Raw genomic sequence first — 16005 nt, forward strand, 5'->3', positions numbered from 1 at the left:
TGCTGACATATTTTCTAAACATTTTGCAGGTAATCAAGATTAGGAGCTTGGAATGCTCGAAGTGCTTTGTTATCCGATGACTCGGATCATTTTGTTAATATTAAAATATAAATGTTGGTTTTTGTATAAACAAGTAATCTTTTATAATCACTAAACGGGTATTGTATAAATCTCGTTTTTTGTTATATAATATTTTAATCCACGTAAATATATTACCGCTTTAATCTGTTAACTCTGATTTGTTTACAAATGTGATACCAACATATGTGTCATACGCCTAGGCCGTGGTTTGGGGTGTGACATAAGCCGAGCATCGTGGGGTTGCGAATGTCGTGGTTGAAACTACTTGGATTCGAAATCTTCTTCTTGAGCTATGAACACCAACACAAAAAGCCACGGTAGTATTTTGTGACAACATGTCAGCCGTCTACTTGTCTGGGAATCCTGTGCAACATCAGCGTACTAAACATGTTGAAATGGATATTCACTTTGTTTGTGAAAAGGTTCAGCTGGGCCAGATTAGAGTGTTTCACGTCCCATCATCTAACCAATACGCAGACATCTTCACCAAGGGCCTACCAATATACTTATTTGAGTCGTTTAGATCCAGCTTGAACATTTCTGCATATACACGTTCAAACTGAGGGGGAATGTCATTGGAAAAACTGATGCTTATTTTAGTATTTCATTGTGATTGATTTAGCCCTTATGTCGACCCTCAATTATAGGAGTCAATTGTGGTGTACGTATGCTATTTATATGGTTGTATTCTATTTTGTACATCATCAAAGATAATAACAATAATCCTCATTCTATCATATATGCATTGCAAATCGTTTGTTCTTGATCCGCTTCTAACAATAAAACTATTAGATGGTTTTGATGATGGAGCATTTCTTCTTTTAAACAACTATATCTAAACATGCGTTGCTGTCTCAAAATATTAATCACCATAATGAGTTCATGACTCAAACTCTATTGTCTGATCTACCCAAAGTACTTTAGTTTTATTGTTGTTAAGACATGATAATTTTATATAAGCCTTGAATTGACATAATTTTATAAATGCTTTATTACTTAATGAATGCATTCAAATATGTGAAAGATGTGAGGAAGGAACCTTCACTAAAGAGACAACGATGGGCAAGCCACATGCATGATCTGATTTGGGGAAAAGTCTAAAGAGACAATGTTTCCATCAAAAGGGAGAAGGCTTTTCAAAAGGAGCATTAATTGGAACAAAAATTAAGAGAAGAGTGAAGCATTCCTAAACAAAGATTTACATGGCATGCACTGCAAATTGTAAAAGACAGATATTTGACTATAAAAAGGTATATCAGAAGTTTGGTTTACAAACACGACAAACGCAAACATATAAATTGTTAAAACTAGTCACCATTTAATTCAACTTCTCATTTTAGAAAATCTTAAAGCATAAACTTTCAAGTTATAGAATGATAGAATAAGAGAAAAGCTTCCCCTTAGATACAAAAACATGACAATATCTTGTGAGTCAGATTCTTTTTCTTTTTCGCCTTTGGTAATTGAATGGTTAGATTTTCAGTTGGGGGCACAAAGTTCTCCAGCGGCTCCTCTACGCCTATTTGTTTAAATGCTCCTACAAGTATTTTCATGTATCCTTTCACTTCGATTTTGTACTTTCGCGAACTCCTAGTCTCCTTAATCACAGCAATACCACACTTGACTCCAACTCCTTTTGTGTGATAATCTCTACACGTCATTAGAATGCCGCTTGCACGATCACGAAAATGACCAATCACCAGATCTTCAAAATACTGCATCAATAGTACAAGGAATTATAAAACGCAAACCACAAATGAGAGAGACCTAAAGTGTTTACAATAGATAACTTCACTTTAAAAGATTCACATTTACATAAAACAATTTACCCGAGTGTATGTTACTACGAACCCATGCCCAACTTTAGAAAGAAAATAGGAGAACTGTATAGATGCCAAGCGTTACTACTAGAGGTGTCAACGAGCCAAGCCGCTAATTATAAGTTACTTAAGATTGTCCCATTGAAGATTGATTCAAGCTATAAGCTTAAACGAGCTCGAGCTCAAAAAATATTATAAATAACACTAAGCCTGATGTGTATAAATAATTAACTAAATGTGTGTAAATTTTGTAACTACAAATACATATGAAAATGACTATATATATATATATATATATATATATAAATTAGTTGATAAATATAAAACGACTACAGTACGGGCGAGCTTGAGTACGAGCCGAGCTCAAGCATATATAAGATTGGGCTCGGCTGAACGCTTTACAACCCTAACTACTACTAAAGATTATTTGTTTATTATTAAAGTTTTTTTTTTTTCTTCGAAAAGAGTTCAAGAGCTATATCAATAAAAACATTATATTATTACAACAATAGTAACCTATACCACCTACCTTGGTATTCTTCTAAAACAAAACAATTTAAGAGGTACGGTACGTAGCCATTGCAATCATACCTTTGGTGGTTTTCTCATGCTGTAAACCATAGTTTTCAGAGAGTAAACTAGTGTACATTGATTGTATTCCAGTGCAAACTTTTCACCAAAAGCCGAACCTCTAACAAGTCTATACCCAGGTTCATTGAAATAAGGCTTTGCATTCAAAATCAAACCCTGAATAGAGACTAAAACTTGAAGCATAGTTGAAACAGCTGGCCGCCATCTCTCATTCTTGGAACCAGACCAGGTGTTCAGAAGGCTCAAGCAAACATATCCGTTGGCGTAGAGATTCGGATTAATTCTTAGACCACCCGAGTGATAATGCAGTAGCTGAAAAGAATAGACATTACTATTAGATCTTATCACATATTGAAAAGGGTTAAAAACTTAAAATTAATGGTCTAGTATTTTTATTAAAGTCCTTATATTCGTCTAAAGTACAAGTGACAAAAATAAAAATAATGGCACGTCACCTCCTAAAACGAGTCAAATTTTCACAAAGTGACATCCCAAATGCGGAAAATGATCAAATGGATAGTTTTTAATTACATTATAAATAATATTAATTTGTATATAAAGCAATAAAAATGATTTGGAATTTTCATATGGTGACATCCTAGATGTGAAAAAAATTGCTCAAATGGTTAGTTTTCTAGCACCTCAACCCAAAAAATAAAATAATAAAACCTCACCATAGCCTTCACATATAAGGTCATATGTGGTGGGGGAATTCTTGGGGTAATAAAGGGCGGATTTGAAGGTGAACACTGCACCCGGGCTACAAAGGGGCAATTTGGGGTGGTGGTGGGGGAGGGGGGGGGGGGGTCAATTACTATTTATCGCCCTTCTTCCTTTTCTTTTTATATTCAAATGTGTGTAATATATACATATACATATGTATATATATATATAAAGTGCCCCTTTTCAGTAGGGGGCGAAATGTTAGACCTTAGAAAGTCAGCGAACAGTGGTTCTTCTAAGTAGGTATGGCGTTCCCCCTTGACTCTTCTAACGTCGAGCTAAGTGATTTCGTAACCTTTTCGTAGCGTAGTAGAATGAAGGCTACGCACCGACACTCTCTTTTCTATTAGCCTACAACACTACTACACTTCTAAAACAAAAACTCATTTTTTGCTGACTGGGCGTCACATGACACAAAACGCCCCATTTTGTAACACATTCGCTACGCATAGCATAAGTGTGCTAATAGCCAACGTTTTCCGTTGATTTTATAAATACATGCAGTTTAAACAAGTTTCAAAGCCATAGTATAAAAATAAGAAAAGAAGAAAGACATGCATACAGGTGGATCATTAGGGTAGTTTTTAGGGAAGCACACATCAAAGAAAAAAAGACCCTCATTATATGGAGTCCCTTCTGCTCCTATTATCACAGCCCTTAAGAGATCCATTCTCCCTTCATAAACCCTAACAAATATCTTATCTGCAACAAAACAACAAAATCAAATCAACCTAAAGGTAAATAAATTAAAGAAATTAAACAACTTTGGCCGAATTAATTAATTAGAAAACTAAACCAGGTAAATCTCTCTCAAGAATCCTCCACTCTTCTTGAATTTTTTTGACCCAGTTTCTTGGTGGCTACAAATGTCATAAAAATCAACAAAAATTGCAAATTCATCATCTAAAAAGAAAAGACAATTCTAGTTTATAAGTGACCACACTTGCCTGCCACCCTGATGACTTTGATTTTGAATAATGATGATCTGAATAGTCCTCAACAGCATCAAACTTCTTGAAGTTCATATACTTCATCTTTTGATCATCTTCAGCATCTAGTTCGACGATGTTCTAAACAATATACAAAAACATTAATGTTATTTTTAAAAGAAGCTTCATATTATCAGGGCCGGCCATAAGGTGTGACCGGGTAGTCGACGGCCACAAGCCCGACACCCGCTAGGCTCGAAATTTTTTTTTTTAAATTATGAGTATTTTTATTAAAACAATATGTATACTTAGTTTTTAAACTTAGTTATATAACCACTGGCTTTGTCTAGTGGCAAATAGGTATTACTCCCAATCCAAATTTGGGGCATGTTTAATTCTATTTTTATACAAAAGCTTTTTACACAACCCAATTATAACTAAGTAAACCCATAAAAAATTAAATTGTTTAAACCCAAACAAAAAAAACTCTTTTTACTTCAGGCCCAAAAAAAATTTCGCATAAAGCCTAATTTTTTTTTTTTTTTTTGGCTTTCTCGGAGCCGGGCCTACATATTATATCCACACACAAAAAAAAATTAAGCACATATCTTCTTTCAGTATGTAATAGGTATATAGGAGCTAAAGAAGCTAAAAATTCAAATACTATAAGCAATATGCATGCATGTATGGTTGTAAACAAACCGAGCATCCGACGAACTGTTTATGAATTATTTGATGGAAAGTTCGTTTAATATGCATATATGGGCTAAAGAAGCCATAAATTCTAACATATTATCAACACGTTTTGGATGCAATGCGTGCATGAACATATAACTTAAAAAGATCAGTAAATAATCAAGAATATTAATTCCAACAATGATCATATATAATATATTCTTACCTTGTTTTGAGTAGCCATTGTAACAAGAGTTCGATGCTTTCTGAACACACTCTTATCCTAAAAATCCCACAAACATAAACAGGTAATACTTGAATAGACCAACAATGTCACAAAAAGATGGTTCTTTATCTCCAATTAATGATAAATTATAACTATTTTATATCTTCTATGTTTATTCAATATTGTTATCAATATATTTACTTTTAGGTAGTCATTAACTTTTATTATACTTTAATTGATACATCCCGTGGTGGACCCAGGATTTTTTGTCAATGGGGTCCCAATTTTTTCGGTTTACAAAATTTTTCGGGTCGGTCGTTATTCGGGTCGGGTCGAGGCGAGGAATATAATAAAACACGGAACTATGGTGTCATTGGAAACGAGTAAGTAGAAAGAATCTAAATTAGAAACTAGATGAAACATACACTTTTAATTCATACCCGAAAAACATGAACGTAATCTATATATTTGGTCTTACATAATTGACCAAAACATGAAAAAATAACTCTAACACAAATAAATGATTAATTATAATATACATACACCATGTAAATAATAAAAGAATATGCAAAATCCATGTTAACATTATATATGTTGCATGGTGATAATGACTATATGAGAGAAACTAACAAAAAACACAAATACCCTAACTGAATAACTAAGTCTAGGATATTAAAAAAACAACAAAAAAATGAGTATAGTGGGGCTTGAACCTAGAACCTCTCACAAGTAAAACAAGAGACTTTCCACTGTACCAGTTCAATTCTAATAATATGGGTTCCAAGTATTAATTTTTATGGGGTCCTTACAAAATTTAATATACCGTCTCTAAGTAATTTTTAAAAAACATCGGTGTCCGGGACCCTGATCGGACCTATGTGGGTCCGCCCCTGGATACATCATTTGATTACATCTATAATCAATAAACTTGCCTAAAGATATCAACTAATTATAACCTATTACATTATTTTTACGACCTGATAATACGAACTATTTGCTCATTAAGCATATCGCAAGCTGGGGAACTTTCAACAAAGCATCAACTTACAATCCAGTGTACTAAATGTTTAAAATATATAAAAAAGTAATAAATGAGAAAGGTAAATAAGTAAATTAAGCAAATAAAAAGGAATAACAAAATATGGATAAACATTTTTTAAACAAATTAACTGATTAAATAAGTTATAGAGTTTAAAATTATGGATAAATGATTAGATAATTTATAAAGTTTAATAAGTTGATGAAAGAAAAGTCTTGAAACGAATACATGAAACATAACAAAAGAACAAGACAAAAGAAAAAAAGTTTACATCTATCGTCCTTTAATATTTAATAGTAATTGGACGTTAAAGTTTATGAAAGACAAGTTTTGAAAGAAATACATGAAATTGGTAAAAGAAAAGAAAAAGAAGTTTACATCTATCATCTTTAAAAGTAATTGGACATTAAGTTTATTGAGTTTATGAAAGACAAGTTTTGAAAGGAATACATGAAAATGGTAAAAGAACAAGAAGAAAGAAAAGAAAATTTGCATCCTTCACCCTTTTAAAAGTAACAGGAAAACACTTAATTCACAAAATTAACATGAGAGTTATTTCATAACATTAGCAGAATAGAGATACATTAAGTCTTTGAGGTTTTTTTGGTATAAAAGTAGATCGAATCACAAGTCGAAGCTAAGTTGGTGTATGGTTGTGGGTTTTTGGCTTGTTGTTTATAAAAAATATTTAAAAAAAAAAAGAAACATAATAGTGAGAAGGACGAAACAAATAACATTATAGTGTGAAGGACGAAACGAATAATAATAAATGTAATTAAAAAAAAAGAGTAATTTACTATATTTTACACCAAATTAAACAAAAGAATATATAGAAGGATCAAAACAAAAGAATATGAATTAGCTGGTTAAATTTCAATACTGGTTTTACTTTGATCATCATCTTCTTTATGTTGGTTTTGGCAAAAACCAGAATTTAAAGCTAATGAAACATGAACATGATCGGGTGATAGTTACCTAAACCACAAAGGAAATTATCGAACGGTGGATCCGGGTAGTAGCACGTACGTCATCGGGATCTATGGCGGTCCAGCAGCAGTGTGAACCTTTATGGGGTGCTGGTGGTGGTGGTTTGAGAGTGAGGGTGTTCAGTTGGAGAAAGGAGTTGAATTGAGGAATTGATTTGGTGACAATGTTTCTTTTAAAAAGGACAAGGGTGGTAAAAGGGGGGATATTGGCCAATCAGATGATTTATGTTCTTTCTCTTTCACTATATTTCATTTATTATTTTATATAACATTTGCTAAAATCAAAGATTTTAACATATCTAGTCAGTACGGTTCGCATTATTATTATTATTGTTATGAATGATAGTTAAATGGTCATGCGTTCATAATGTATTCGTATGGTGTCATTAACAGCAAAGAGCCATAAGAAGAATTAAAAAATATTAAGCAAATACTTAACCTTGGATCGGGCATACCAAGTCTAAGGAAGATAATTCTCATAACAGAGGAAAGATGTGTGGAAGGAACCTTGTCTAAACAGACAATGATGGGCAAGCCATGTGATGTGATTTGAGGTAAAGTCTAAAGAGACAATGTTTCATCAATCAAAAGGGAGAAGGCTGTTCAAAAGGTGTATTGACCTATCAGACATTCTCTCTTTCCTTTTCATTTTATTTAATTGAATGTTAAAAAGCTTATGATTGAGATTGCTTCAAACAATTCTTTGAATTCATGAGTCAAGCTCAAGTCATGATCCATAAACAAGTCAGAACCGAGCTTAATTTTATACTATTTATTGGATATGATTTATTTATTATTATTATCAATAATATTATTAGCAAAAAAATAACTGATTTATTTATCATTGTTATCAATAATATTATTAGCAAAAAAATAACAATTGATGAAGAAGACCAACAAATGGTAAATCATGATAGACCACTAGGAAAATATAATTTATGGAGAATTTCACATAAAACTCTCTCTAATAAAACTTTTACCGGTACATTTTCGATTAAAGAAGGTCAAAACTGGTTCCACCAATCTGGTTTCTAAACCGGTTCCCACTATAAGAAACTCAAACCGGTTGCAAACTGCCGGTTTGGTTCAACTCCTAAACTTATGCTCCAGACATTAACCAAAAAATCTTTCTAATGGATATTTGAAGTTAATCTAAAAACAAGAATGGGTGTAAATTATACATTTAATGCACTATGTTTAACTATTCCAGAATGATATAAGACTAAACTCTCTTTTAACATAAAGATAAACAAGTGAAATATAACCACAAACTATGCATCAAATTTGGAGATTAACACTACCCTCTGCCATTTCATATTATTAGCCATGTCTTTATGGTTAGCTACAGTCAGTGACTGCTATTAATTTAAAGTTAAACCGAACCGTAGCCAAAAGTATATGATTTTACGTATTTTATAAGAAATTAATAAATGGTGTACCCAAATATTTTAGAGTTAAACATTTAGTTACCATTAACAAATAACTAACAGAAAGAAAAAAAAAAGTTCCAGGCCTAAATTTTTATTTTTTCGACCCGAAGTTCTCAATCCAAAATAATAAAACTAAAAAGATGAAACTGAACGGCTTTCAAAAAACCAAGTGTTTCAATAACTTACCAACAAGATTTGTGTAATCACAACACACAATTTTGTTTTATTTTATTTTATTTTATTTTATTTTTTGAACAGCAAATTTATTTTCACGAAAATTCCCTAACCTTGTGGATTTGAACCCACAACACACAAATACAAGGCCACAATACCATGATCATTTCACATATCACAATTCAAGTTCAACAACTCTATAGGTTGTGCTATTGTTAAGATTTAATAAGTAATGTATTAATGACAAAATACCATACCAAGCTGAAGATTAACCTCAGTAAACCAATAATTCAATCAATCAAAACTCGTTTATTCTTTCTCCCTGTAACCGGTATAACTGCTTTCAATAATACTCATACATTAAACCCCTCAGAACGAAGGCACAGTCGATGAGCTTCAATCCAGCAAGCCGATTCACCATGCTCAACAACACATTCATCTCGCAGCTTCTTGGAATCCGGGCACGCGCAGCAGATCTTCTTCTTTGGTTTTGTTTCAGAAGCGGTCACAACAGCTGAACCTTGATCTTTTGGTGCCTTGGTTAATCTTAAGGTAGAAGCAAAGTCCTGAGTCTGTAACCCACTCATGTTTACAAGTTCCTAATAATAACATATTATAGTGTGTGCTTTGGTCGGTTTTTGGACTAAAGCTGAACCAGAAACCTAAATTTCAGTTTTTGAGTTTTCGAAAACCATCTGGTTTCAGTTTTTCGGTTTTTGATTTGGGTTTGAGCTTCAAAATTTCATGCAAAAAAAAATAATTCGGTCAAAAATAACGAAATTTTACATTAGCTAATAACCTATATGATTATTATACATAAACTCATAAGGGTTAACACATTTTGATTACACAACATATTAATTAAATTGTTATAAATTAATTAAAAAAAAAATAATTCGGTGAAAAATAACGAAATTTTACATTAGCTAATAACCTATATGATTATTATACATAAACTCATAAGGGTTAACACATTTTGATTACACAACATATTAATTAAATTGTTATAAATTAATTAAAAAAAAAATAATTCGGTCAAAAATAACGAAATTTTACATTAGCTAATAACCTATATGATTATTATACATAAACTCATAAGGGTTAACACATTTTGATTACACAACATATTAATTAAATTGTTATAAATTAATTAAAAATCAACAAAAAAAAATGAAACATACAAGATGAAGTTGAGTTCGGTTTTTTCAGCTTTACTTACACGCAAATCAAAACCTGACCATGAGTTTAGATTTTATGAAAACATAAAACCAAATCATCATGCGGTTTAGTTATTTCAATTTGATTTTAGATTTCTCCGGTTTTGAATGTTATTTCGGTCCCCTATGTTACAACTGTGCACAAACCATTTTCAAAGCCTAAACCGGTTCACTGCGTTTTGGTCAACCCGTTTATATTTGTTTCTTGATCAGATTATACTGGTGTCAACGTGCAGGATTATAATCCTACCCGTTCCAATAATAGCGGTCTAGGTGGTAGGTTCGGTTCAGTTCGGTTCGATTTGGTTAACCGACCTCTGTTACATATCACTATAACAAAAAGGGCTTTTTAGTACGCACGAAAGCGTCCTAAAATGCTATTTTATAGGACCTTTCATTTAATAGGACCAACGAGAAAAGCGTTTCATGTAAAGGGGTCGTAATAAGTCTCGGAACTCAAAAAGCGTCCTGATATCCCAAATAAGATTATGAAACCAATTTTATGGTCGCATAAAATATCCATTAACAACCCCAAAAGCGTCTCAATATAAACATATTATGACACTTTTACAATGTTTTAACATGTGCTTACCCACCTTTAATCTTTTGATACACATACAAGCGTCCTTAAAGATTAATTTATAAGACTCTTATGATGTAACATTATAGGTACTTTAGTACCAAGAAAAAAGTCCCGATATCCCAAATAAGATTATGAAGCCAATTTTATGGTCGCATAATATATTCATTAACAACCCAAAAAGCATCCTAATAAAAACATACTATGACACTTTTACAATGTTTTGACATGTGCTTACCTAATTGTAAACTTTTGACACACATATAAATATCCTTAAAAATTAATTTATATGACCATTATGATGGAACATTATAGTACCAAGAAAAGGGCCATAATATCTCAAACAAGATTATGAAACTAAATTTTATGGCCGCACAATATGTCTATGAACAACTTAAACGTCCTATAAAAATATATTATGACACTTTTACAATGTTCTAACGTTTAATAGGACAAAAATTCGAAGTCCTAACAAATTATATTATACAACCCTTTTTTAAACGTCCACACCCACAATTTTACGATACGTTTATGGACATCTAAATATTGAAAGAAATAAAACTTCATTATATTAAATAAGTTTGTTCATAACGAAAACACTAAGCATAAATAAGCTATAACATTATCCAACATAAACTCTTGTAACATTCAACAAAAAAATTAAAAGAATTAAAAGAAACAAGCACTATAAAATCCCAAGTCATCATACGTCTTCAATCCTCACAAACTACCTACAAATAAACTATCCATATATAAGCATTAAGTTCCATGTTATTAAAATTATTTGTATCACTAGTTTAACAAAATACATACCGAAATGAATGGACAAGGCCATGCGGTGTATCCACCCATATGCCAAATGCTTAAAATGATGATTAGTTTAGATTTCCTATAACACTAGATCAGATGACTTGTAAGCTAATAATAAAACGTTGGCAGCAAAAGAGTGCTCAAAACATTCACCCAAACCACTCTAGTCAAAAAGGTGTTCTAGTTAAATTGGTTTTTCATTAATACAAAAATGACTGAAAAGCTTTAATATAATAATTTTCAAGGGGTTTCAATCCATCCAAACATTACAAAACATATCTTAGGCAAAAAAATATAATACACACTTGAAAAAAAATCCAGTTATACAACTAAAATTCAAGATGTTTTACCTTAGTATTAGATATCGTAAGCGTGATTGGTTGAGCATCCATAAGAACGCTAGGGTATATAACTTCAATATTCATCTCCACAAGCTAGTAAACAAAATATAGTCACACATGGGTATGGCAAACTATACGTAAACTGATAATTGTTTGAACATTCAGGATCATCAATTCATCAACATTCACAAACAAATCTCCAGATAGTGAACTATACCTCAAAGTAATGCACAGCAAAACTGCTGCAACCACTTGAATTCTCTCATCCAACATCTTCCTTGATGGCCTCAACATCTTCTCTACCCACTATAAGCATAACACAAAAAAAACCACAATATGGACTCATTGTATCAATCACATATCGTACATAAAAGGTAATTTTAACAAGCCCTTTGTTTCGAAACCTAGATCGGTAAAACAAAATAAAAAATAGCACAAGATGTTCATAGCATGTTACTTAATTCATAAGGCTCTGTAAAAGTCAATTGAAGCCAGCCCTCTATTTGAACTAGCCCTAATTGACATCTTCTCACAAACCATGAAAGAGGGGATAGGGGAGAGTATAGTGTTGTGAGGTGGTTGTGGAATATTCCAAGCAAGAGGGAAAGTGGGGAGGCGGTTTTGAGAGATATGGGAAGTTGATATTTTCAAAGAATAGGGAAAAAGGGAATATTGATATGAGTGTGAAATGCCAAAATTTTTAAGGAGGGGAAAATGGAATACATAAAAACGGGTGGGAAATGTTAAAAATTTAAAGGGAGGTAGAGAATAATTTATCTATTTTTATATTTATACTATATATAAAACATGAGTGATGGATCTCTTAAATTTTAAAAGTAATGCTTTATATACAACACACAATGCATCAAAAATATAAAAATTAAGGGCAACTAAGTCTTTTTATTACTTTAAAATATACTTATAATTTTGGTCCCTCAACTTCACTACTTTTTTTGTAAATTTAGATAATAGTTACACGTATGCCCTCTAATTCAAAACCAACTACCCCTCGACTTTTTAACGGCCATATCTTTTCACACGTTAATATTTTTCTTAAAATAACTATATCATAAAAACGAGTATTTTATACTCTTTAATTTGAGTTTGCTATTGCTATAGTTTTTTAATTTTAAAAAGTTAACATGTTATGTGATTACCGTGTAGAACTGGTAACAGGTCCAGTCGGGTGAGCTTGGGCCATTTGTAAAAGAGGATTAGGGTCAGAAAAAGTCAATACAAGAAAAATGGTTAATTTGGTTCGGGTTCGAGTAGGTAGGGGCCAGGTCAGACCGATGTCGAGTCGGAACGGGTTTAGGGCAAAAAACGGGTTGGTTTACAAAAGTGATTTATTTGAAATTACTGTATATTTCGGGTTTGCTTCTTGATTTTCGTCACCGGTTACGCATATGTCGTAGTTTACATGTATCGGGGCCGATAAACGCGTGTTCAGCACCATGTAACGCACATAACCAAATCTTGGTAAGCGCTCAACATAGCGCCCTGCACCGGTAATCATTATGAATTACACACGTGGTGTTGGTTAAGCATGTTTTAATGTCGGTAACGTGCATCCCGGGCCGGTTACGCGTGTTCAATCTTCGATTACACGCAACTGGCTTTGCACGAGTTACGTGCCAAATTTTGGGCTACTTGCACACTGTCATCAGATGACGTATGTACTGACACATATTATACGTTCAATGTTGAGTTGCGTGCACACCCCACTGCATTGCGCGGGCACTCAGCTAGTTTTTTTAATGAATAAAACAAATTTATTTACATCTAATAAAATATGGTAAAACACAATATTTAATATTTAAAAATCGATATACAGTCAACAATAAGTCTATCGAACACGTTAAATATACAGTCGTTATATAACAATTTTTTATATGTTATATTTGATTTATTATGTTTATAATTGACCAATTTTGACTTTGTCCAACATTGGCCTTTGTTCCCTTTGACAGTCCTAACTTATAGATTATTTTCCTACACCAAGCCTTTTTGAACTCAGGTCTAACCTAATTAGTTTGTTAGTGACATGGACGCTATTATGGAACAAACATTTTCTATTTGAGGAAGTGGCTACTTACGTGACACTCTCATCACCAAACATTTCTTAAAAACCCTCCATTAGCTACCACCACCAAAAATAGCCATGTCAATCCCTACTCTTGCTCTAAAATGCCTCATTAGCTACCATCACCACCTCCATCTCCACCACAAAATCTCACCCTACTCTTGATCTAAAAACCCTCCATTAGCTACCACCACCATCAAATCCAACCATTTCAACCCCTACTCTTGCTCTAAATTCTCCCATTAACTTCAACCACCACCTTCATCGCCACCACCAAATCCCACCCTACTCCTAATCTAAACACCCATTTTAACTACCACCACCATCAGCCGCCGCCGCCACCGCCACCAAATCCCGCCATGGCAACCCCTTCTCCTAATCTAAAACCTTCCATTAGCTACCACCTCCACTTCCATCACGGCCATCAAATTCCGCCATGTCAACCTTTACTCTTGATCAAAAAACCCATTAGCTACTACCACCAAGTATCTTGTTATCATGTGTCCCATCATGCCAAATAGCAACAAGTTGGAAAGGTAGGTGTACCATGCTCCAAAATATGTTTAGATAGACTTTGTCGATTATTATAACGCATATGCCTAAACAATGATTTCTTCCACGAAACCAATGTAAAATAAAGTGTACGTCTTTACCCATAATCCATCCTAACTAATATCATTCTCGGCACATCCTTCATCTCCATCTCTATAATTACACTAAAAACACTGCATTTATTTCTCCTGTTAAATTAAATAATATTTTTATACATTTATCATTATAGCTTTCTATCTCCTTTTCTTAGAACCTATATAACAAATATTAAAAAATTAATAGGGGAAAACAAAATTTTCTCAAATTTATAAAAATCACTAATTTTTTTCTCTCAATCCTATAATTTACACTGACAACCACTTATAACCTTATTATATAATTTACAAAAAAAAACCCTCACATAATTTTAGGGATCGGCTGAGAATGCTCTAACACTAGTATCCCCTAATGTCCTTTATTTTCACTTTCTTGACCTCCAGTGACTATTGTCGACAATCATTGAGTAATATAGGCAATCACTAACTAACTCGTGATGGCCCCCAATTACTCATAATCGTATCTAATTGATCCTCAGAGTTAAAGTGATACTTTCATTATACATTTGAATATTTCAATACTTCACCCCTAAAAATAATTTTAACCCCAAAATTAAAGATAGGCAAATTTCAAATATTATTCACTAACTTTTATATTACTTTCAAAAGTAATTATCATATCTTGCGACTGTATTTCTGGCAAACATTCCAGTTGCTATATTTGTGATTGTTTTTCCGAGCGTCTTATGTATTTCCTTTCACAATTTATTTTAAACTAACTACTGTATTTATAGTATCAAAACAATTTTGGTAGTTATATATCCAGTCGTTTTTTAACATAATTAACTTTAGTTTTGTTTAACCTTTTATCTTTAAAGCCAGCGACTATACTTGTGACCTAACAATTTCGGTCGGTAAATTTGCAACCGTTTTTGCTTTTTGTATTATTATTTTTTTCTTTTTTATAGAACTAGCAACCATACTTGCAACCGAAACAAACTCAGTCACTACATAAAAAACGTTGGTGCTATTTTGCGACGAACAATTTTGGTAGGTGAATTTTGCGAGCGTTTTGCATCCGAATTAATTTTTATTTATTACATTTGCGATTTTTTAATAGTAGTGACCATATTTGCAACCGAAACAAATTTGGTCGCTACATTTGCATCCGATAAATGACCAAAAAAATTTTGATGTGTTTTCTTGCGACCGTTTTTGTTTTCATCGCTAGTCTTACGACCGAACAATTTCGGTCGGTAAATTTGCGACTGTTTTGTGACCAGATTAATGTTTATTTAATTAAATTTTGTATGTTTTATAACTACCGACCATATTCGCAACTGAAAAATTTTCCGTCGCTACATTTGCGACCGATTAACGACCAAAAAACTTTGGTTGCAAACTTTGCGACCGATTTGTTTCGGTCGCTGATTTTGCGACCGATGTTGTTTCAGTTGCTAAATTTGCGACCATTTTGATTTCGGGTACAAACACGGTCGTTAACTTTGCAACCATTCGGTTGATTGCAAATTTCGGTCACTTTTGCCCGTTTATGTAGTAGTGAATAATTTATCAAAACAATATATAAAGATACTTAGAAAACATATATAGATTAATTAATAAATAATAAAAATTCGAGCTTAAACTTGAAAAACGACTCACGAGCTGAGCTAAAAATCTAGTAAGTCAAATCAAGCATATCTCGATTGTAGT

At 32.7% G+C, this 16005-nt stretch overlaps 1 pseudogene; it reads right to left on the reverse strand.

Moving 5' to 3' along the window:
* Positions 1 to 1481: 1481 nt before the first annotated feature.
* Positions 1482 to 2675, reverse strand: LOC143609345 (putative ubiquitin-conjugating enzyme E2 38 pseudogene; annotated as a pseudogene).
* Positions 2676 to 16005: the final 13330 nt, after the last annotated feature.

This window comes from Bidens hawaiensis, unplaced genomic scaffold, assembly GCF_021521415.1.
Source record: "Bidens hawaiensis isolate Kalapana, Puna unplaced genomic scaffold, B.hawaiensis_p1.1 tig00419552_1, whole genome shotgun sequence".
Classification (NCBI taxonomy): domain Eukaryota; kingdom Viridiplantae; phylum Streptophyta; class Magnoliopsida; order Asterales; family Asteraceae; genus Bidens; species Bidens hawaiensis.